Here is a 23907-nt window from a genome sequence, read left to right as displayed (position 1 = left end):
CTTTCACATCCCTGTGATTATTTTGTGACTACCAATTTGTACTTCTTAATCCCTTCACCCCTCCACCCATTCCCCTAACCCCTATCACATCAGGCAACACTAGTTTGTTTCCTGCATCTATGAGTCTGTTTCTGTTTTGTTTGTTCATTTATTTTGTTTTGTAGATTACACATATTAGTGAAATCATATGGTATTATCTGTCTCTGTCTAACTTATTTCACTTAGCATAATACCTTCAATCTAGGTCCATCCATGATGTTACAAATGGTAAGTTTTCTTCTTTTTATGGCTGAGTAATAGCTCATTGTACATATGTACTACATCTTCTTTATCCACTCGACTATGGTTGAGCACTTGAGTTGTGTTTATATCTTGGCTATTGTAAATAAAACTGCAGTGAACATAGGGATGCGTATACCTTTTTAAATTTGTGTTTTAAGATTCTTCAGCTATATGCCCAGAAGTGGAATACCTGGGTCATAAGGTAGTTCTATTTTTAATTTTTTTTAAAGCTCTGTACTGTTTTCCACAGTGGCTGAGCCCATTTACATTCCCACCAACAGTGCACGAGGGTTCTGTTTTCGCCATATCCTTGTTTATTGATTTATTGATGATAGCCATTCTGACAGCTGTGAGGTTTTAATTTGCATTTCTCTGATAATTAATAATGTTAAGCATCTCTTTTCATGTGTCTATTGGCCATCTGTCTGTCCTCTTTGGAGAGTTGTCTACTAAGGTTACCTGCCCATTTTTAATTGGATTATTTTTTGGTCACTTTAAATGACTGGCAAGCATTAATTAAATATATAATTAAGTTTTGAGGTTCAATAATACTAAGTACAGCATATACATTTTTCTTGAGCATTTGGTTCTTGAAAAGCTGATCTTTGCTAGTAACTTTTAAAATCTAAGTACCTGTAATCAGCCTGCTAATGTTATGACAATCCTCCATTACCTAGTGATAGGATATATGAATTGCAAGGAAAACAACAAAGGAAAAAAGGTTACAGAGACTATACATTAAAATGTTCATAATGCTCACTTATCTCTTCATGGCAGGATATGAGGTAATTTAAATTTATTTTTATTTATTGTGCTTACCTGTATTGCTTGGGTAAAAGAAAAAGATAAAAACTAAAAGAAAGAAATGGCACAAAGAGCCGATGGAAAGAGGAAGATGGCATCCACTTACTCCTTCGGTGGTCTTGGGTTTTAACAAAAGGACTGAAAAAAAACTGCAAAAAAATCCCTGAAGTTAAAAATAAGTGGGGAAGATTGGGTGCAGAGAACAGGAAAGAAGGAAACACAAAATGATAAACCCAAATGCTTCAATAAACTATCCTGCTACACTAAGAAATGAGCAGAAGCAGAGATGTCCCATGCATCTGTGGGCACGGAGAAAGGAAACAACCAATGGGACCATTTAATCCATTTTCTCAGGAAATCTTTGGTTTCTAACTGGCCTACGTGTAGCAATGCATCAGTGTGTTTGCCTCAGGGAATTTAACTCTGAGATCTTGATCCACGCCTTCACATGCAGCAAATTCATTGATGGCATCATACTGGTCTTCTCTGTTTCTGTAAATGTAGGAGGCAGAAGCATTCCATTTTCCACATACCATTCCATCTGGAACAGTCCACTCTCCCATCCTCTCCCATGTTTCCTTACTGCCAGCTCTCAGTCCATCTCCACGTTGCTCTAACCTATCCCCTGCTCTGAGCTCCTGCTGCTACCCCTGCTCTCCTAGCGAAAGCAGCTGCAGTCACACCACTATACGCCCTCCACTGCCCAAACTTTCCTATTCCCTTAGCATCATTGTTTTCAGAGCCTCAGCACAATTTGCCATGACTTCATTTATTTCTTTGTTCACTTGTTTACTGCCTCCCTCATTAGAGCATAAAGTCCATGAGGTCAAGAACATGTCCGTCCTTGTGGTTGTGTTTCCAGTAGACATGTGGTGGGCATCCAACAAATATTTGGAAATAAATAAATGGTCTCATGGCAACCTAATCAGTAGACAGAGCAGGAATTATTGTCCACATTTCATAGGTAAGGAAATCTCAGAGGTGCTCCAATGACTTGTCCTAAATCACACAATAGAACCATAATAGTCTCTTTATTCAAGTGCAAGACTGCCTTCTAGCTAGGTGACACGGGGCACTTTACATAATCTCTACGCCTCCATTTCCTCATGGGTAAAATAGGGACTATAATAGCAACCTATCTCACTATTGCCATGAGTGAGGAGTACATCAGTCAGTATACAGACGTGCTTAGAATAACCCCTGACACAGCAAGCCCACGGCGATTGTCATTATTGCACTGACCTCTTCAGCTCAGAACTGTCTCATTATGCTTATGTAAAGTAAGCATAAATGTCTTACTTTACACATTCTTTAGAGGTGTTTAAACTTTAAAATAAAGATTGTGGGGAAAAGCACACTCAAGCAATGGTAATTTTAAAATGTACTCGATTGAACTACAATAAAGAAGTGGGTAGCCATCGTTTTTCTTCCCCCTCCTCTTCTCTGGCCACCGCCTGGCAACACCACTCTAAGGACACAAGGAGACTTTACTGGGTGGAGTGTATTTCCAAACATCAGAGCCTGGCCCCCTGAATGCGTGATAACCTGTGTCAATTATCCAATTTAGGAGAAACAGCAAAAGACTGAAACTTCTGAAGATGAATAAAAGGTATCTAAAGACGGGAAGCTTCTGGGCAAAGGAACTTTTGTGAAACAGGGCTTCCAGTTGGTAGAAAGTTTGGGGCCTCAATCAAGTGCTATAGGTCATGCCTGTCGCTACTGCCCCAACACCCCCGAGAACAATCCAGATACAAGGACTCTAAGATGTGAGCTGGGCTGGGCTAGCTGCCCTAACCAATTTTAACTTCTACCTGATGCTTGAAATGTAATGGCCTTCAATTCCACATTTAGAGAACAGCGCTTAGAATGTATTTCCATGGGGACAGGGAATCTATTGGCCTAATATCACAACATAGTCTGAGGCTGATGATACTACATCACAGATCTTGATGGCGGCAATAGCCATGATTTCTTCATGTGCATGGGATGGGCTGCCCTCAGGAGAAGCGGGAAGTTTCACAGCTCCCGGTAAAGGAGCGCTGGAGGGAGGCTGCATCAAAAGCAAATGAGCATATCACTATTCTGCATCTGACTGTTTACTGACCATTGCCTCGGTCCCCTCTGGGTGCCTGTGGAGGGTGGCTTGTTTTATAAACCTTCAAGATGCATTTATGAACCTCAGATGGTTGCTAGTGGCTGACCTATGAAAATGCTTTCTTTTCCTTACCCTTGATTTCTGAGTCTCTAGACCCCCTTTCGCTTCATTCGGCAACACAGGCTGTGACCACTAGAGGGGGCTGCTCCACCAGCCGTTTCATAAATTAACTGCGCCCCGCATCCTCGTGGCGGTGATAGAACACCGTTTTATATCAGTTCCCTCAGAAGCACAAATCCAGCATAATCTGATCGTGTCCCCTTCACGAATTGCAAAATATACTCTGCTGGCATTCGAGGTTGTAAGAGTTGGAAGACACGTGTTCACCAGAATGAGTTCTCAGAGACCCGGTTTCCTCTCGGCAGCCTCTCTGATGACTGTCTCCCAGGCAACAGGACTTCTCCTTAGGGTGAGGGGTAAACTGAGTCTCCGCAGGCAATTCCATCATTAAGCAGGTCAAAGTACAATTCTCTCTTCCACTCCCTGCAAAATGCTCCTTCCCAAAAACTCACTAGGTGCTGGACTCCTAAAACAGAAACCTGCGAGGCCATCGTCCAGGTAATTCTCAGCGCGGTCAGGTGGCTGCTTGCGCTCGGTGCCAACTGAGACACAGAGAGCAAGCGTGTGCAAAGTAGGAAGAAACTCGTGAAACTGGTGAATGAGCAAAGCTGAATAACATGTCTTTGGAAAATGAGAACTATCCACTGGCTTCTGTGCGAAGTTTATGTGGGCTCTCAAGTATATTCTGATGCCAACAATCCTTCAAAGGTTTGTCCACAGACTTAGAAGAATGAGCCAATGTGACAGGGGAGGGAGAGGGGGGAGAGACTTTAAAGCATCTGCAAATAATGCAAGATAGTTTCTCTCCCTCCTGGAAGTTTTAAGAGTTGCGAATCTTAAATAAATATGAAATCCTTTATGAATCGTTCCCTTGTTTCAAATGAATGCCTTACGTGTTCATTCGGCAAAATTTAAGTGCCTTCTATGTGCCAGAAACTGTCCTGGGTACTAGAACGTCTGTATGGAGCACAGGTATTGATTATAGGATCCTTGTTGCTTTCCTTTTTACTTTTTTAAATTAAAAGTTTTATTTGAGATCATTGCAGATTCACATTCAATTGTAAGAAACAATACAGAGCCCTTTATCCAGATTCCTCCCATGGTAACATCTTGCAAAACTATAGTAGGATATTAGCATTGATTCAGTCAAGGGGAGCTGGGTGGAGGGGGTCAAAGGAGGGGGGAGGAAGAGGGTCATTTGTAATACCTTCAACAACAAAGTTTAAATATGTACCAATATAATTAATTAATTAATTTTTAAAGAGCTAATCCCTTCCATCACCACTAAGATTTCACGTGGTGCCATTTTGTAGCCATGCCTACCTCCCTTTGCCACCTCCTACTCATCGCTACCCTCCCCCCCACCAACTCCTGGCAGCCTCTAAATTATTCTCCATTTTTGTTATTTTGAAATTGTTTATATAAATGAAATCCTACAGGATGCAACTTTTTGAGATTGGTTATTTCCACTCCACATAATTCTCTGGAGACTCGGCCATGTTGTTCTATCTACAGTTCATTTCCTTTTATTGCTGAGTGATGTTCAATGGTTTGGATGCACCCTAGTGTGTTTAACCATTCATCCACTGAAGGACAACTGGATTGTGTACAGCTTTTGTGTATTACAGATCAAGCTGCTATGAGCATTCATGTATAGGATTTTGTGTGAACGTAAGTGTTCATTTCCCTGGAATAAACGTACAGGAAAGCAATTGCTGGTTGGTACATGGTAAGTGCATGTTTAGTTTTTTTTCAGAAAATACAAAACTGCTTTCCAGAGAGGCTGTGCTGTGTTCACCCCACTGGAAAGGTGTGAGCGACCCAGTTTCTCTGCATCCTCGCTGGGTTTCTGGTGTTGTCACTATTTTCTACTTTAGACACCTGAAAGGTGCACAGTGATATCTCGCTGTAGTTCTATATTGCACTTTCCTGGTGGCTAATAATGTTGAAACATGTTTCCATTTGCTTATTTGCCACCTGTATGTTGTCTTCAGTGAAACGTTTCTTCAGTCTTTTACCCATTTTCTGTGGTTTAATTATTTATGTCACTGAGTTCTGAGAATTCTCTAGTTCTTTGTATATTCTACATACTGGTGCTTTGTTAGCTATGTGGTTTGCAAATGTCTTCTCTCAATCTGAACCTGGTATTTTCATTCTCCAGGCAGGGTGTTTCTCAGAGCAAAAGTTTTTAATTTTAATGATGTCCCGTTTGTCAATTTTTTATAGGTCTTCATTTTAGTGTCCCGTCTAAGAATTCTTTGCCTACCTCTAGGTCCCAAAGACTTTTTTCTCCCTTTTTTTTTTTTTTTTTTACAGAAAGTCTTATTGTTTTAGTACATTACACCTTTAAGCCCATGATCCATTCTTCCCCCTATGAATGTATTATTGTTTCAACATCATTTTTTGAAAGGTTAGTGTTGCTGCATTGAATTGCTTTTCCACTTTTGTCAAAAAACAGTTGGGCATATTTGTGTGAGTCTATTTATAGGTTCTCTAATCTGTTCTGTTGATTTCTGTGCCTATATCTCTACAAATTCCCTACCATTTTGATTACTGTAGCTATATAATAAGTATTGAAATCTGGTGGACTGATTCTTCCCATTTTGTTATTTCTTCTTCAACATCATTTTAATTATTTTCCACACAAATTTTAGAATAATTATCTTTAACTACCGAAAAATCTTGCTAGGGTTTTGATGAGAATTACATTAAACCTTATATTTACTTGGGAAGAAACTTTACTATATTGAATCTTCGAACCCATGAACATATGTCTCTCCATTTACTTAAACCATCTTTGATTTTTGTCATCAGTGTTTAGCATATATTCTGTACATGTTTTATTAGATTTACACCTATGTATTTACAATAATTGGCCAATCGTAAATAGTATTTTATTTTTAATTTTAGTGTCCATGTTCATTAATACTAAATACTACATATAGCATATGTATAGTATACAATTGGTTTTGTATGTTTAATTTGGATAGTGTGACCTTGTTGAGTTTACTCATTAGTTCTAGAATATAATCTTTTTTTGTATTTCTTGAGATTTTCTATATAGACAATCAGGTCATTTGCAAATAGGGACGGTTTCATTTGTCTATTCTAATCTGCAGGACTTTTATTTCCTTTTCTAACCTAATTTCACTGGCTAGAACTTCCAGTACTGCATTAAATAAGAATGGACATCCACAACTTGTACCTGAGTTTAAGAGGAAAATATTCAGTCTTTAACCATCAAGTAAGTTAGCTGTTGGTTTTTTGTAGGTCATTCTTTATGAAATTGAAAAAGTTCCTTCTCTAATCTTATTTTCCTAAGAATTTTTCATCACAAATGAAAATTGAATATTATTACATGATTTTTCTGCATCATTGATATAATCATGTGATTTTTTTCTTCCCTAGCCTGTCAACTTGCTTACATTGATTGATTTTTTTTTAATATATATTTTTTATTTTTTATGGAGAGGAAAGGGAGAGGGATAGAGAGCTAGAAACATTGATCAGCTGCCTCCTGCACACCCCCCACCGGGGATGTGCCTGCAACCAAGGTACATGCCCCTGACCAGAATCGAACCCGGGACCCTTCAGTCCGCAGGCCAACGCTCTATCCACTGAGCCAAACTGGCCAGGGCTGATTAATATTCAAATATTGAACTAGCCTTGCATCCCTACAATAAACCCCACTTAATCATGGTATAGAATTTTTTTTTACATAGCTGAATTCTATTTTTAAATATTTTTAGATAATTTTGTCTTCTGCTCATTGACGTCTTAGAATCTCTTGCTTAGGAGCAACAAAGAGAATAGTCAGATTTCATGCACACTTTGAAGACAAGAAATCCAGATTTTTTTATTTCTAATGTGAACTTTGTTAAGCATGTGGGGTGGGATCGAGGAGGAGGAGCGTTCCTTTGCAGACTTCAAAGCCTTAAAACTGAGAGGACTTGAGAATGGAATGCTTAGTATGACCCATGGGAAGATATGATATGTGATACGGTATGGATGCGATATCCCACCAAACAAGAGAAAGCAATCCTCCCCGCCAGGGTGAGGAAAAGAGAGACAGTCAGACATAAGTCAGTATCCTCCCTTCCAAGATCGAGAGGCACGGGTGCAAACTGAAAACCGCTAAGTGGGCTTGAGGATCTCAGGACCGAAGAGCCTGCTTTATAACAAAACAAAACAAGAAAGAAAAAAACCCTCACTGTGTGCCTTAAGCCATCTTAGTTGCATCCTAGTTTCGATTCAGGGAGTAGAAATGGAGGCATAGCACAGGGAGGTAGAGAGCCTTCAAATCCCCGACTCCTCGGTGCTGTCCTGTCCAACAGCCCCTGCGTACTGCAGGGGGGATGGAAGCTGAGAAGGGTGGGGAATGGGGACATCCTAAGGAGGACACAAAGTGCATGTCATACCCTTGTCATAATCTGGTTATTATTTCTCAGGAAAGGAGGAAGAGGAAGGCTAGATATAGCCATCCATTTATACAGCTTTGCCAAAGAGCTGCATTTAACACTGTCCACGTTGGTTCCCTGCTCACTGATGGGGAAAGGGACTGAACAAAGGCAGGTTAGACACATGCGCAGTAAGGTCTGAGTGACCTGGGAATCTGTTGCCCGTTAGTCACACCTCGAAACAGGTAATTGGCCACGATGGACGCAGCCTGTGCAAGCTCACGAAATCTACATACAAACTTCTAGACCAGTGGTTCTCAACCTTCCTAATGCCACGACCCTTTAATACAGTTCCTCATGTTGTGGTGACCCCCAATTTCATTGTTACAAATTGAACATAATTAAAGCATAGTGATTAATCACAAAAACAATATGTAATTACATATGTGTTTTCCAATGGTCTTAGGCGACCCCTGTGAAAGGGTCGTTCGACCCGACCCACAGGTTGAGAACCCCTGTTCTAGACAGAGCCACACTCTCCTGGTGCCGGGGCGCCGGGCTCTCTTGGGACTCCTGCTGCAGGGGCTGCACCCCACTGTGCCCAGATGGTGCAAGGCCATGTGGGGCTCCACACATGGACTGATGGGCTTTTCTCTGGCCTGAGTGCTGAGCACACCGGCTGCAACATGGAACGGAGACTCCGGACACTGGCCTTGCTCCTGGCTTCGCTAAACTCCCAGCTGCACCTTTTCCAGGACTGGAACCCGAGAAACGTAACTTTATGCAAAGAACCTTTTCCCACATCCCATCCTTCCAGGGGGGCTTCTGAAAATGCTTCCTTCAGCAGCGCCCCAAGAACCTCGCTGCCTGAAATGACAGGGGAGTTTCATCCCCTGGCCACGTGGACCTGTCAGAAGGCCTGGCCACACCCCGGGCGCCAGCCGCAGAGGCCGATGCATGTCAGCAGCACAAGCAGGGGTGGCAGGATGACCCTCAGGTGGAGGCCACCAGCCCAGACACCCCACCTCTGACTGCACCACTGTCTCGCTTCCCCTGGCAGCAGAAGCCATCGCAAGGAAAAGAAGTGCCAAGTGGAGGGCATCACACAGGACAGCGGCAGGACTAAGAGGCCAGAGTAGAGCCCCTGAGAGGGGTGGCAGCCCTAACAGAGCCTGAGTTCTGAATCAACTGAATTTAAATCCCGAGTCATTACACCAAACACTAACTTCTAACCCAGAAGAAAGTAAGATAGCTTGAAGTGGCAACATTGACATTTGTTTGCTTGATTTGCTTAGTTTCTCTCTCTCTTTCTCATTCTGTCTCTTCTCCATCCCTCCTTCCCTCCCTCTGTCATCGTTAAAATAGGGGCTATGAGCAATTAGTTTGGCTATAGAGAAGTAAAAAAGAATTCCATGTTTACACACATGAGGTTTACGGGGGATATTAACTACTCTGCTTAAACTTCGGGTCCTGAAATGAACTTGGAAGGGTATCTAGTCCAATTCACATTGCATTGAGAGGGAACAGACTGAGAAATGGGGAAGTAGGTATCTCAGGATCACAGAGAGAGCTGGTGACAGAGCCAGGACAAAATTTCACATCTCTGAGGCACCCGGACATGTGAGCGTTCAAAATCAAGAGTGGCTTTCACCCATAGTAATTGATGGTGGAAATCCCTGGATTCATTATATAAGCACACACACAGCCCTCTACCACTGAGCAAACCAGTCAGCCCCGAGTGACTGTTTGAGGACTTTCCCTTTGCTCTCTGTCTTCACTGATAATTCCCTTTGTGGTGACTTTCAGTTTTGTGCAGTGCCAGCTGGTCGTGACTGGTTTAGCCTCTCCAACAAAATGTGTTGGATTTTATTTAAAAGTCCCACAGTTGCATTTCTGAGCTAAAAATAAAATTATGTTGTATCATCTGATATTTTCAGAAAATCAGCTACATCACTCCCCACCTTCTGAAAATAACAGAGATGTGTGGCTTTTAAAATTCTGTTCTTTGAACAACCCAATTCAGAGAGCAATAGAGTTGTATCAGAGGTACTCTTAATATCAGAGAATTCAACTCATCCTCAATCCCAGAATGAGAGACAAAGACAGTCAGGCAGAGAGAGACACAAGAGAGACAGACAGACAGAGAAAGATACAGTTTCATTTTCTCCTCTAGCCTCATCATTGTAAATAGACTCCAGCTAAGTAACAGATTTTCCTTTATCTTCAAGAGATTCTCATTAGAAGTGATTTTCCCTCATTTCAGGGGCTGCTAAAAAATATAGAAACAAATGTGTGTATACCAGTTAGCTTGAGAGTGTGTATGTTACAATAGTAAGGTGCATTTTAAGTGTGATCTCACACGGTTTCATTTTACTTTTCTCTATGCATATTCCTTTACCCTATTTTATACACAAATTTTTAATTTTATTTTACATAATTATTTTTGCAACCCAGCTTATAAAGAAGACCAAGATCTTGGAAGGCAGGATGCTTGCTCTCAACAGCTTCAGCCAACATTTTCTTTACCCATCTTCAAATCATTTACCAAAATTATACCTACAAAGCAAAATGAAATGGGGAGAAAAAAAATAAGGAAAAAAATCCTCCCATTCGGGAGAAAGACATATTTTATACAATAAATTTTATATTCAGTTTTGCAGACTGTGGAAATAGATGACAAAATGAAAGAGATGCTTCATTGAGACATTTTCATTCTGTCCATGTGGATATAAACTCAATTTAAAGTTGTAACAAGCCTGGCCAGTGTGGCTCAGTTGTTAAGTATTGACCTATGAACCAGGTCACAGTTTGATTCCCAGTCAGGGCACATGCTCAGGTTGCGGGCTCGATCCCCATTGGGGGGAATGCAGTAGGTAGCTGATCTGAGATTCTCTTTTATCATTGATGTTTCTCTCTCTCTCTCCTTCTCCCTTCCTCTCTCTGAAATTAACAAAAACATATTTTTAAAAATAAATAAATAAAGTTGTAACAAAACTTGAGTGAAACAAGTGTGAGATTTAAGCAACCTCTTTAAGATCAAGGCACACCTCTTCTTTTAATATTTATTTTGACTTTCTTTTTTTTTTTCTTTTAGAGAGATAGCCTTTATTTTAAGGATTTTTACACTGATGAACTCAAAAAGTGGTAATGTTATTCTGGAATTTATTGATTTGTATTAAAAAGGAACTGTTGACAAAGATTCACCGAAAATAATGTGAATAAGTGGGAAAATACAGTAAATAATACTGAAAATTACTTAATTAATTCCAGGACATATGGTTTATCTAATATAACAATATCTCTTAGGTGCTATCTTAGATACAAAACCTGACTGCTTTTTACTTTTCTAAACACACAGTGGTATAATTAACAATATTCAATCACTTCTGTACTTTCCTGAACATATAAAAATTAAAATACCAATTAAAAACTAATATATATTCTCTTTAAATGTTTCTTACAAATACAGTTTCAATATTTTCATTCAATAGCAGTGTGGTTTAAGAGATTTTTCATTCACAAGTCAAATAACAATTCACCCAAAGGAAACTGATAGTCTTAGGCTCATAGTGCAAATACAGAGTTCAGGAATGAAGCAACTGACACTTCTAAATTACAAAACAGATGAAATTCTTAGAAGATACATGCAATAAGCTCTACCAAGCAGCTGGCCACAGAACTAGAACATTTGGTCACTTTACTGGTGATTTCAATAGGACTCTAGATGTTTCCAAACTCAACTTGAATTCTCATCTTGGGCTTTGTATTTTGCTTTTCCGGTTTCACTAAAGCACTCACATGGTTCAAATCCCTGAAGTATTCATTATAGTCAAGGGCATATCCTACAACAAACTTGTCTGGAATTTCAAATCCAACAAAGTCTGGTCTACATCCAACACTTCGAGGGGTCCTTTTTACCAGCAAGTTTGCGACCTTGACCATCTTCGGATTATGCTGCTTGACCAAGGAAAGCAAGGTTTGCATTGTTTGCCAGTGTCAATTATATCTTCAACAATCAAGACATTCTTTCCAGTCATAACAGGTTTGGTTCAGTGGATAGAGCATCGGCCTGCGGACTCAAGGGTCCCAGGTTTGATTCTGGTCAAGGGCATGTACCTTGGTGGGGGGACATCCTCAGTAGGGGGTTACTGAGAGATCATCTCCACCAATCACTTTTATGTCCCCTGTTGATTGGTCATTACAGTAGCTCTTCAGTCTGATAAAATCTACAGTCATAGGAATGGATCTATCACTATTTCTGTTCATGCTGTGATACAACCCAGCAGGTCAGCAAAGAATTTATAGCGCCCCTTGAACACGCAGAGGGCTACAATGTGATGGCCTCCCCTCTCCTTCATCACATCTCGAGCAATCCGCTCGGTCCTGCCCATAATTAGTCCATGAGGAATAAACACCTTTTTCAAATCCTCCAGGTAATGATTAGGTATACAAAACAAATCTAGGTCATAACCTGGTTCTTCATCACTAATCACAACGTTGGGGCTGAGAGTCGCCATAACGGAGCCGCCAAACGCACCAGCGGAGGACAGCCTGAAGCGCTTTACTTTCTTTTCATAAAGATTTACCTCAGCAAAACAATCACAATAACTATTTTAAATTAAAATGCATGAATGTGTCACAAACCCTGCAAAACCAAAAAACCTAAAAGAACTTAATAATACGCACTTGAAATAAGAATACAGTTGACCCTTGATCAACCTGGGGATTAGTAGCGCTGACCTCCTGCAGTAAAAATACTTTAGGTTTAACTTTTGACTCTACAGTCAGCCCTTCACATCCAAGGATTCAACCAACTGTGGATTGAAAACAGTATTTTTGATCCAAAGCTAGGAATCTGCAGTTGGGAAACTACAGTTGGAAGTTCAAAAATACTGTTTTTGATATGTGGTTGGTTGAAGCTGCAGATGCGAAACCCAAGGATATAAAAGGGAATGATGACTGTATTTATCCAAAAAAATCTGCCGATATGTGAAACCTGTGCAGTTCAAACCCATGTTGTTCAAGGTCAACTTGAAAACCCCCAGCAATACAAAAACAAATGTAAGGAAACCCTTTGTTCTTGTCCAATTATAAACTAAATAGGTCCCCTTCCTTTGTGTCAGGCACACAATCTAGGGACTCATGGAAAGCATTTGTCCTAAGATAAATAAGATCATCAAAAATGGAAGTCAGGGCACCCAATAATTTCTCTCTTTTGTGATTCTTCACTTGGAAATTACAAGTCCCAATTCATTGAAGATTACAACTGATCTGTACTTTATCTCTTTTTTCAAATGCCTATGTTCTTTAGCTTTTCTAATCAAGGACATGAATAGGTATCTTACTAAAGAGGTCCTGAGTAAGATTGCAAGCGTTCTACTATGCTTTGTTGAGTGGCTTCAGAATAGCTTACAATATATTATCATAAAAACAGGTTGCCACCAATAGCATAATTGCTGCATGAATAATCTTAGAACAAGGGAGGCCTGCCTAGGCTTCTTTATTGCAAGCAATCATTGTGCTCACCACATAAAACAAATGCCTTCTGGGATTTTTATTTTTATTTTTACAAGACACAGCTTTCTCTAGTTTATATTTCTTGGTTTCCACATGAGCTATCCCAAAGATGAAAGAAGCTGGCTGGTCTGGCTCTAGAGATAATACTGTATGATGGTTAGTGCAGTAAATTGATGAAAAAAGCTGCACATGTAATGAAACATTGGTGAGCTAGTCCTCATTACCATCATAATATCTGGCACTGAATTGTAATAACTCTTTCTGCATGTAGATGCCAAAAAGCATTTTAACATTAATTAGAGCCCCGCAGTGGTATTGGATGAAAGGGGATCCCATTAACCCAATTTTACAAGTGAGAAGCAGAGTGATAGAGATTAGGAAAGTGGCCTGGACAGATTTTTATTATTATTATTCATAATTCCACAACATGTCCCTGGTAAAAATGGAAATCGGGATAGACTCCCACCACGACTGCTGCACTCGAGGTTGCCTTATAATGGAACAGAAGCCTGGAAAGTAGGGCCTCTAGTTTCCACAGATGTTCGCACTCTCTGCCCTGCATGCCCTCAGCAGAAATAAAACCAGGATTAAGTTGCAATACACGATTTTATAAAATGAAAAGCTTTCTTCAACTCCTCTAGGGCAGAAACCAGTTCTTTCATTTACTCTGAATTTCTGCATATTTCTCTGGCTCAGCTTCATGAAATGGGCACATAAAAGAAGAGTTCCCGGATTGGACCAAGTTAAATGGGCTTCTTGGTTTCAAGATTTCTCAGAGCCTTTACTATGCTACTGTACAGTGCAGAGCTCCCAGAAGGACATGTTATTTGCAGATTCATGTGCCCACTAAATCTCTAGTTCACGGGTGTGCTGGGCAGAATAACAGCCTCCCAATGATGTCCTTATCCTGGAACCTTATATGGCAGATGGCTTAACGTTGCTAATCAGCCGACCTTAAAATAGGGAGGTGAGACCTAACCAGTTTTGCTCAGTGGATAGAGCATCAGCCTGCAGACTGAAGGATCCCAGGCTCGATTCCAGTTAAGGGCATGTACCTTGGTTGCGGGCACATCCCCAGTAGCAGGTGTGCAGAAGGTAGCTGGTCGATGTTTCTAACTCTCTCTCTCTCTCTCTCTCCCTACCTCTCTGTAAAAAATCAATAAAATATATTTAAAAAAATAGGGAGGTGATCCTGGATTAGCTGGGTGGGCCCAGTGCAATTACAAAGGTTATTAGAAATGGAATTGGAGGCAGAAGAGAGTTGACTTAAGAGGAATTTCTTAAGAGAAACACTACTGGCCGTTGCTGGATTTGAAGATGGAATGAAGCAGAGAAATGCAAGCAGCCTGTAGTGGGAGAGGGAAGGAAACAGCTTCTCCCCTAGAGCTTCTCTGAGGGACCCAGCCCTGCTGCTGACACCTTTATGTTAGCCAGCAAGACCCATTTCAGACTTTCTGCCACCAGAACAGTAAAATAATAAAATAATAAATTTGTGTTGTGTTCAGGAACCCAGTTTGTGCCTATATGTTACAGTAGCCATGGGAAACGAATACAGTATGACACCTGTTAACATTCTACTAACACATCCCAGAATTACAGTTCTGTCTTATAATTGGAGAGAGGAAGTGCTATTCCACAGATTCACATTTATGATGTGGAACAGGCCCCACATCAAACGGGCAATCAATAACTATTCCAGACTGAATAATTAATTACTGTGCAAATATCGTTGGTTCTTTGTCACTGGACCAGCCAATCTATTTGCCCATCTATTCCACTATCTGCCCATTTTGTTCATTTTAAAATAATAATTCCTTTTTAATCATAAAGAAAAAATGTGCTTACTTTAAATGATGTTATAACAGTGTGGAATAGATTAGTGCATATCAAATTTTAACCTGCATACAAACCACCTGGATAAATCTCTTAAAATGCAGATTGGATTAAGTAATTCTGGGATGAAGATTGGACTGTGTATTTCTAACAAGTGCCTAGGTGATGCCAATGCTGGCGACCTGTGCACCATACTTTAAAAAAAAAAAAAAGAGGACAAGCCATGTCAATTCCTGGGGTTCGAGATTCTGGAAATCTTTCTGTCCTCACAGGATCAGAAACGAATCCTCCTTGCACATGCTTTTAGGACCACTACTGGTCCTATTGTTGATATCCCAACAATTGTAGTTTAATACTTAGAAGACTCCACTTCAAGTTAATAGAGCCTGTTTTGAAGTATGAAATGACTCTATTCTCATGAAACACAATTTGTAAAATAGAAGAAGGAATACTTTTTAATATTCACAGTCCTAGCACCCAAAGATATATCCTATTAACATTTCAATGTCTTTCCTTCAGACTTCTTTCTCTGCATAGATTCTGTTTGACATATTTGAAATCATATTCAGATCTTAATCTTTTGAGATAACATCATTTACATACATACATACTGTGTGGCAGATTAAATTATTGTACCCAAATCTCTACTCTCCTCCAATGAAGTTATATATCCACAGTTACAGAATGTTACATCCACACTCTCATCACTCCAGTGAACAGTCTCCAATCCTTCTCTGCTTTCTAATGGAAATATGCACTCACATTTGCCAAGCTGGTGGTCAAAAAGTACTTCCCCACACCTCAACACATGACTTAAGTTGGTCAAAAGAATATTAGTAGGGAGATATTTTGGGATTAGCTAAAGAACATATATGTATACCCTATGGACACAGACAATAGTTTGGTGAAGGCCAAGGGAGGGGGAGGGGCGGGATGGAGCTGGGCTAAGGGTGGGGAAAAGGGGGACACTGCAATTATGTCAATACTAAAAAGTTTTAATTAAAAAAAGTAGGTTTCATTATTTAGGTATGAAAAGGTCAACAGATCAGGACATAAGGGCTTTTGTAAAGAAAGTTTGTTATACTTACAGATGGCAGGAGAAGGGACATGCCATACCACAGGCCACACAGGGAAGTACCAGGGTGGGTCAGGAGACAGAAAGGGGGGAGGGGAAATGTGGGTAAGAGCTTTATTGTGGTTTCCCTGGGAAGGAATGGGTGAGGCAGGGTAAACAGGATCAGCTACTGAATCATTTCAATGGGCTCTGTGGTATAGGGGCTGTCCCTAGCTGTCTGGTACAGCCCCTGGGGTGACCAGATCAGGGGGATATTGGCCTGGAATGCATATTTATATATTGATATAAAGGTGATGGTTGGGGGATAGCCTCTGACCTAGTTTGCATATGAAAGGGGCACTCTTGGAAGGCTAGTGGTTTGCCACCTCTAGGAATTAGCTGGTCCTGGGAGGGACAGTCCTTCCAGCAGCGAGGCCCCAAGATATCAAAGCATCAGAACTACAGAATAAAAAGCATAATTAATGCAACATGATGCAAGCAGAGCTTGGGATGTGCTGGTGTGGTTGCCTATAATGAGAAGAGTTCACACAGCCAGTTGCAAAACTAACACAAGTGGAGTAAACCAAGAGCCCAGCCAACTGGTACTCAGCTGGAAGCTGAGCCAAACCCATCAACTCACATTAACGAGGAACACATGTTTAATGCTGCACGTCTGTGAGATTTTGTTTGTTGCATAGCACTACTGTGGCAATTGCTGAATAAGACTGGAAATTATTACTAGAAGTGGGGTGCTGCCACAACAAACCCCAACATGTGTGCCATTGGCTCTGGGACCCAGGAGCGGGCAAGGAAGAAATTGTTAAAGGAGCATTGAAAATGTTAATCCATGTTATATACAGTGAAACATTGCTATAACAGTTACTTGCAATAAACCAAAAGACAGAAAATGGACCCAGTAAGGTGGGATAAGGAGCAAGCTAGTTTAAAGGCACAATGTTGACAGAGCAAGGGGGTTGTTGCTCATTGCATTTGAAAAGCTACTTTAAGAGAAGAGTTCAGGGAAAAACTCATGGCTGGTTTGCAGACAGAACTGGGTGTGAATAAACAGAGCCCAGAAACCCTAGGATTTGCAGGGTGAAAAATTGTATTGAGGAAATTTGTGTCCACTTGAACCAAAAGTAATGGTGACTCTTTGAGATATAAAAATGCCTCTGGCTCCCCTCCCCCCAACTTCCTTCCAGTAGGAAGCAAGCTGAGAAGGTTGTGTAGCCACCAAATTGGGCATACTACCCCATGCTGTCTTTAGACTTGGCCAAGGAGGATGGTGGGCAAAGATGGACTTGCCAAAGAGTGGGACCAAGAGTCTGGGGAAAAATCAGACTGGGGTCTGGGGACTTACTCCCAGGGAACAGTAATGGGTCTAATCCAAGAACATTCCCTTTCCCCAAGGTAAAGGAAGCCACCAAATTTTGCCTACAGGGATTTCATAGTTGCTATAAACCCATGGCTGTTAGATGCTCCTCATTCTTCCCCAATTAGAATGGGGGTGTTTATTGTGGTCACCTTGTTTCTATTCCACTTTTGTATGTTGATGTGGGAGGGGGTAAGATAACTTGTCTTTTTAGTTCAAAGGTCCCTGGCTTGAGAGGAATCACATCTGGAGTTGATGTAGATCCTGCAATGCTATCTTTCTAGCCTGATGCCATCACGGAATGAGATTCTGGGGATGTTCAAATGGGAGGGATGTGAAGGACAATCATAGAAGCCAGACTGTAGTTCACTGAATTATTGGTACCAATTCTTTATTCCCCTGCAATAGAATTATACAGTCACGTTCTCGCCACATTCTCAGTGCAGGCAGAGGATACCTCCCCACCCTTCGACTTCAGGCTCAGCCATGTGTCTTGCCTTGGCCAATGAGAAGTTAGCAAACATGAAACAGACAGATGCTTAAAATGTGCTGTGCCCTCTTGCCCTCTGGTCCTCTTACACGCCAGGAGTCAGCCATGAAAAGAGCTTCCCTCTGGTAGTAGTTGCCCCTTCAACCTGGGCTCCAAAAATGAATACAGTGCATCCAACCTGAGCTTGCAACCCAAGCCAGCTTACCTGAGGCCAAAAAGCAGAGCCACATTCCTGCGAACCTGAAATACATGTTTATTGGTGTGTGTTACCGGATTCAGTGCTTGTTTGTTAATATAGCTTAATTGAAGCAACAGCAGATTAAGACATGAATTTTCCATGACATTACGTATTATTTAAGAACCCTTTAGTAAACATATCAACTCCATTAAGTGTGTTCACTTCAGTAATAATTCCCTGATGATGAGATATTTAGGTTTTTTTCCCAAGTTTTTCTTAACTTCTTTTTTTTTAAATTCTTTGAATAATGATATTGAAACAGGAATTGTAGGGGAATATAGGCAGGTTTAGGGAATTTTTAGAATTGGGATTCATGGAAAAACACAGGCTACAGATTGGGAGAAGGTACATCTCCATACCAACTAGCTTACAAGGAAGCCAGATGCAGTTACATTTCCATAAGATAAGGAAGCAGCAACAGGTACATTTCCATAACACAAGGTACAGGTACATCTCCATAACATTAGGTAAATAATATGTAATGTCATGGAAAAATGCATGTCTTAATCTGCTGTTGCTTCAATTAAGCCATATTAACAAACAAGCACTGAATCCAGATAACATCCAACAATATACATGTATTTCAGGTTCGCAGGAATATGGCTCTGCTTTTTGGCCTCAAGTAAGCTGGCTTGGGTTGCAGGCTCAGGTAAGATACACATTTACATAAGACAAGGGAGCTGGAAGTAGCCAAAAAGATCTATATTTACAAAATAAAGAAAAAGGAAGAAAGTCAGAAAGAAAAGAACAATGAGGGAGGAGGGCATCACATGTCCCATGTGGTGTTTGACCTTTGAGTTCAGGAGTTACTATAGTAACCAGTCCAAGGAAATAGTGACCAATCAGAGGGGATATCCAGGCACCAGGATCTGCAACCTTTATAAGCCACAGGGAAAAGGAACTCAGTGGGACCCTTCCCCCCTCCCCACATGGGAGTCCATTCTATGGGACTCTCCCCCTCCCCACATGGGAGTCTGTACTTGTTCCTCAAAAAACGTCCACCATTGCTATACCACTCTCTGTCCGTGGATTCATTCTTCAACTCTGGAAGACAAAGAAAAAATTATCCAGTCCAAAAATTCCGTTTCACTACTATAACATACTAATCCTAAATTTTTCATGCTTTGGTTTATTTTTATAGGGTTAAAACTGGATAAAAATAAATACTTCATAGGGTTGTTGTGAGGATGAAAAGACTTAAATATATGAAGTGCTAAGCATATTATCTGTTACATAATAAACACTCAAAAATGATTGCGCTTTTTTTGGCTGTAGAGTCTCAGGATTTGAAAAAAAATTATTCAAAGCTCTTGACATGAAATGCAACCTCTTTTCCAAAAAATGCTATACTACTTTATACTGCTAATAGTAGCATATGAATTATGGCACACCTTCAACAACTGCATTTTTTTAAAACTTTGGCTATTTTGACAGGTAAGAAATAGTATTTCACTGGTATTTTAGTTTATATAGCTTTGATAACAAAATGAAGTGGATATTTTTAATGACTTTTCTAACCACTCACATTTTATTTCCTGTGGATGATCAGTTAGCAAACCAGCTTTCCTCAGCCTTTGGGAGTCTAGTCATCTGCTTGCTAGACTTCTCTGGTGCCGAAAGCCTGGCCAATTTCTGTGCTGCCTGTAGTCCTACGTGGCTACTGAGCACTTGAAGCGCAGTGCCACATGTTGATAGGATCATATTTGGAACATTGTGGATTCAATAAAATGTATTATTAGGATTAATTTTACCTGCTTCTTTTTGCTTTTTAAAATGTAGCTACTAGACAGTGTCCAGTTACAAATTTCTATTGAGTAATGCTGGTTAGTTAGATCTTCAAATATTGCTTGCTCTCAAATTTTCTGTGGTCAAAAACCCATTGCACCCACTTTCATGTGGGGCTCCTGCCGATTACACAAGCCATCGCCTGTGTTCTATTGTCATACCTTCTAAATAAAGCTGTGCTGGAATCTATATTTCTCACCTCCAAGTTTCTGCTCCTTTTTATTCCCCTGGTCCCACCTTAGTGGCTCTCTTACATATTCATAGGTGAAATGGAAAACTTTCAACCCTACAATGTGTCTTAAACAGATTGCATTGCTATTATCTACATGCTCATATTCTATTTCTTTCATTGAAACATATGATTTTGCAAAGTTCTCTTTATATTTTGCCATTGAAAGGTCACAAACATACGAGGCTAAATAAACTATTTCACATGTTTTCCAAATTCCCCTCCCTCTGCCCACACTTTCCAGCACCACTGTGAATCCTCTCAAACCACATTAGTGAAGGCAGCCAAAGGTTATGCTTGTAGCCACTATACTCAAAAGTTTCCCCAACACCAACTTCAATTAGCCAAAATGTCAGACATTTACTCATAATTCCTGGGGATTTTTAGTCTAGAGAGCAGGGTGAGTATGTGTCAACCTACCTGGCTGTAATAGGAGAATTTTAAAAAGCCATTTATGAAGGATTCAAGAAAAAGAAGTTTTTGCCCTAACCAATTTGGCTCACTGGATAGAGCATCAGCCTGTGGACTCAAGGGTCCCAGGTTCGATTCCGGTCAAGGGGATGTACCTTGGTTGTGGGCACATACCCAGTAGGGAGTGTGCAGGAGGCAGCTAATCAATGTTTCTCTCTCATCGATGTTTCTAACTCTCTATCCCTCTCCCTTTCTCTCTGTAAAAAATCAATAAAATACATTTTTTAAAAAAGAAAAGAAAAATAAGTTCTTGCTAATTTTGTAATGTACCCCTCGAATCACAGAAGAACGCATCAAGAAGTCGAATTAAAGAGTCACATTTATTGCAATCCGGGACTATGAGGGGGCATTCCCAAATCTCATAGTGATAAGATGGTGGCAAAACCAGACTTATATAGGCAAAGATCACAAAAGTATTGATTACATCTCATGATTTGGAATGAGGAAACTCTTTTGCAAAAAAGCAGTTTACAGAAGCAGAAGCAGCATGTTAATTATAGTTTTGGGTCTTGGGGTCACTGAATTGACAGAAACACATTATCTAGAGCCCTCGTGTCTGGAATGAGGAACCTGGGTTAAACTTAGGCTGTAATCTAAATTACAGTTTTGGGTCTCCAGAACACTGAGTCAACAGCGACACGTCAACTGGAGCCCTCTGACCTTGGGATAACTGTGCTGTCCTTCCCAGGTAAAGGAAAATGTGCTTTCTAAGACCAGTATGACCACTACAAATGGGATTTCACATTACAATCAATAGGGTGTTCAATCAAATGGGATGATTTATTTAATTCAGAAAATCAAAATAACTTTTCTATTGTTAAACAAAGCAAATAAGTACAGAAGCCAAACAGCAGGGTTAAAGTTAAACTATAGTTCCTACCTGAGATGATTGCTACCATACTTCACTAATACAAGGTAGAATTTTTAATGTATTGAAAGGGCTTACCATATTTCACTTGGAAATCCAGCCTCATATTTTTAGAAGCACAGTTCTTTCCTGGTTGTCTGAATCTTTATGATTGTGGGGCTTTTATACCCTAGGGAAATATCTGTAGCACATTTTTAATGCTAGCCCAGCTTCCTCCACTGCTCCTGCCCATTCCCAGCATGCATCTTTTCCACCTCCCGACACCCCCATGGATGCCCAGAGAATTCAAACCAATTTGAATATGTAATCGTGTGGAATAACACACTCAACTGTACTCTCTGGGGGTGCTGCCTGGCTGCTCCTCCTCTCCCTGCAACTAGTTTCCGAAGTGCCTTTGAGAGATGCTGACACCATGTTGATTGTTAGCCTTTTAACAGTATAGCCATTCTCTCCTAGCATTCCCAGCGCCCAGCCTCAAAGACATTACAGGAAGTGGGCAAAGGAAATATCCTTTCTTCTAAGACCTTTGGGGACACACTCTCCGCAGCCACAGGGAAAAAGTTGGATGGGCTTTCAGTCAATGTGTTTTTAAAGCATTCATTAGGCTGACAGTGGAGTTCCAGGAAACTGGCTTTTATTCCTTTTATACACGTCACATAGAGATTTCCCAAAGCATATTATAGTAGTTGGAAGCAAATAACTATTGCCTTGTTTTATGAATATGAGACACTTCTGTGAAGATGCATAAATATTTTGATTAAGTTGAAAGTCGATGAGCTGACATGTAGGTATTTACAACATCAAAGTACTTCTCCAATTGCATCAGTTTAAAATTGCAACATAAAAGGTAGGACAGTCATCTTAAATAGCAGTTTTTAAAAAGGCACGTTAGTACAGACAGTCCCGGGTTACGTCGGACTCGTTGCCATCTCCCATTTATTTATAAAAAAAAGTTCCGTCATTTCGACTTATGTGTTATGCCCAGATTTCAAGATCCCCAAGAAAACCACACCAGGGAGCCAGGCCGATGCAAAAGCAGAAGGTCCTTTATTTGAGCTAGCCAGCTCGACTCCCCCTCCTGGCCGACGCAGCGACCGGAAGCAGAGTGAGACCCATGAGAAAAACAGGGTTTTAATAGGGGTCGCCCTTTCAGTATGTACATATGTGCTTTATGTTTCTTATTATTTATTTACCTCAAGTAAAGGTCAGGAATTGTTATCTTTCTTTTTTTTTTAACTCTCTCACTTAGTTACTGCTGTGTATGTGCTCCATGTGAGTGACGTAGGTGCTTATGTAGGTGGGTTCGTACTTATGGCGAAAATCGCGTTATATGGCACCATAGGAATGGTTCTCTGACATAACCAGAGGACCTCCTGTATTCTGAGGCTTTCAGAAGCTGATCTAAACACTCGAATGATTGGTTGGAGGGAAGGGTCTCACTCTGGATTTAATAGTCAAACTGAAATGTTAAAAAGCCTGCTGTGCCTTTTGAATATATAATAACAAGCAATACCAGTGAATATCTGAATGGCAATCAGTGTTATATATACATACTTTGGTTTAATCTTCAAAGCATGTGTCTCGGAGGTGGATATTATTATTCTTAAATGCTGATGTTGCTGAAGTGGTGACTTCCTTCCCAGTTGCTCAGAAAGGTCTAAAAATAACTCATCTATCTTGAACTTGGGCATGTCCATCCAGGTCAGAGCTTCTGCAGATTGAGCTAGCACTATTTTTAGGTGGGGTTCCAAAGAGCAGCTGCAAACAAGTCACAAGTGTGTTGTAATGTACCCCGCGAATCACAGAAGGACGCCTCAAGAAGTCGAATTAAGGAGTCACATTTATTGCAATCGGGACTGTGAGGGGACATTTCCCAAATCTCATAGTAATAAGATGGTCGCAACTCCAGGTTGATATAGGCAAAAATCACAAAGGTATTGATCACATCCCAGGATTTGGAATGAGGAACCTGGTTCGCAAAAAAGCAGTTTACAGAAGCAGAATTAAGCATGTTAATTACAGTTTTGGGTCTCCAGATCACTGAGTTGACAGGAACACATTATCTAGATCCCTCGGGTCTTGAGACCACTGAGTTGCCAGGAACTCATTATCTAGAGCCATGGAGGCAATATAGAGTAATTGTGCTGTCCTGGTCTTGGGACCATTGAGTTGACAGGGAAACATTATCTGGAACCCTCAGGTCTTGGGATAATTGTGCTGTCCTGGTTCCCAGATACAGAGGAATGTGCTTTCTAAAACCAGTAAGATCGCAATCAATGGAATAGTCACGTTACAATCAATAAGGCATTCAATCAAATGGGATGATTTATACAATTCAGAAAATCAAAGTAA

At 40.5% G+C, this 23907-nt stretch overlaps 1 pseudogene; it reads right to left on the bottom strand.

Moving 5' to 3' along the window:
- Window positions 1-11434: 11434 nt before the first annotated feature.
- On the bottom strand, window positions 11435-12251 carry LOC102758824 (annotated as a pseudogene).
- Window positions 12252-23907: the final 11656 nt, after the last annotated feature.

Source organism: Myotis davidii, unplaced genomic scaffold, assembly GCF_000327345.1.
Source record: "Myotis davidii unplaced genomic scaffold, ASM32734v1 scaffold137, whole genome shotgun sequence".
Lineage (NCBI taxonomy): Eukaryota > Metazoa > Chordata > Mammalia > Chiroptera > Vespertilionidae > Myotis > Myotis davidii.
This window is presented reverse-complemented; position numbering and strand designations above follow the sequence as displayed.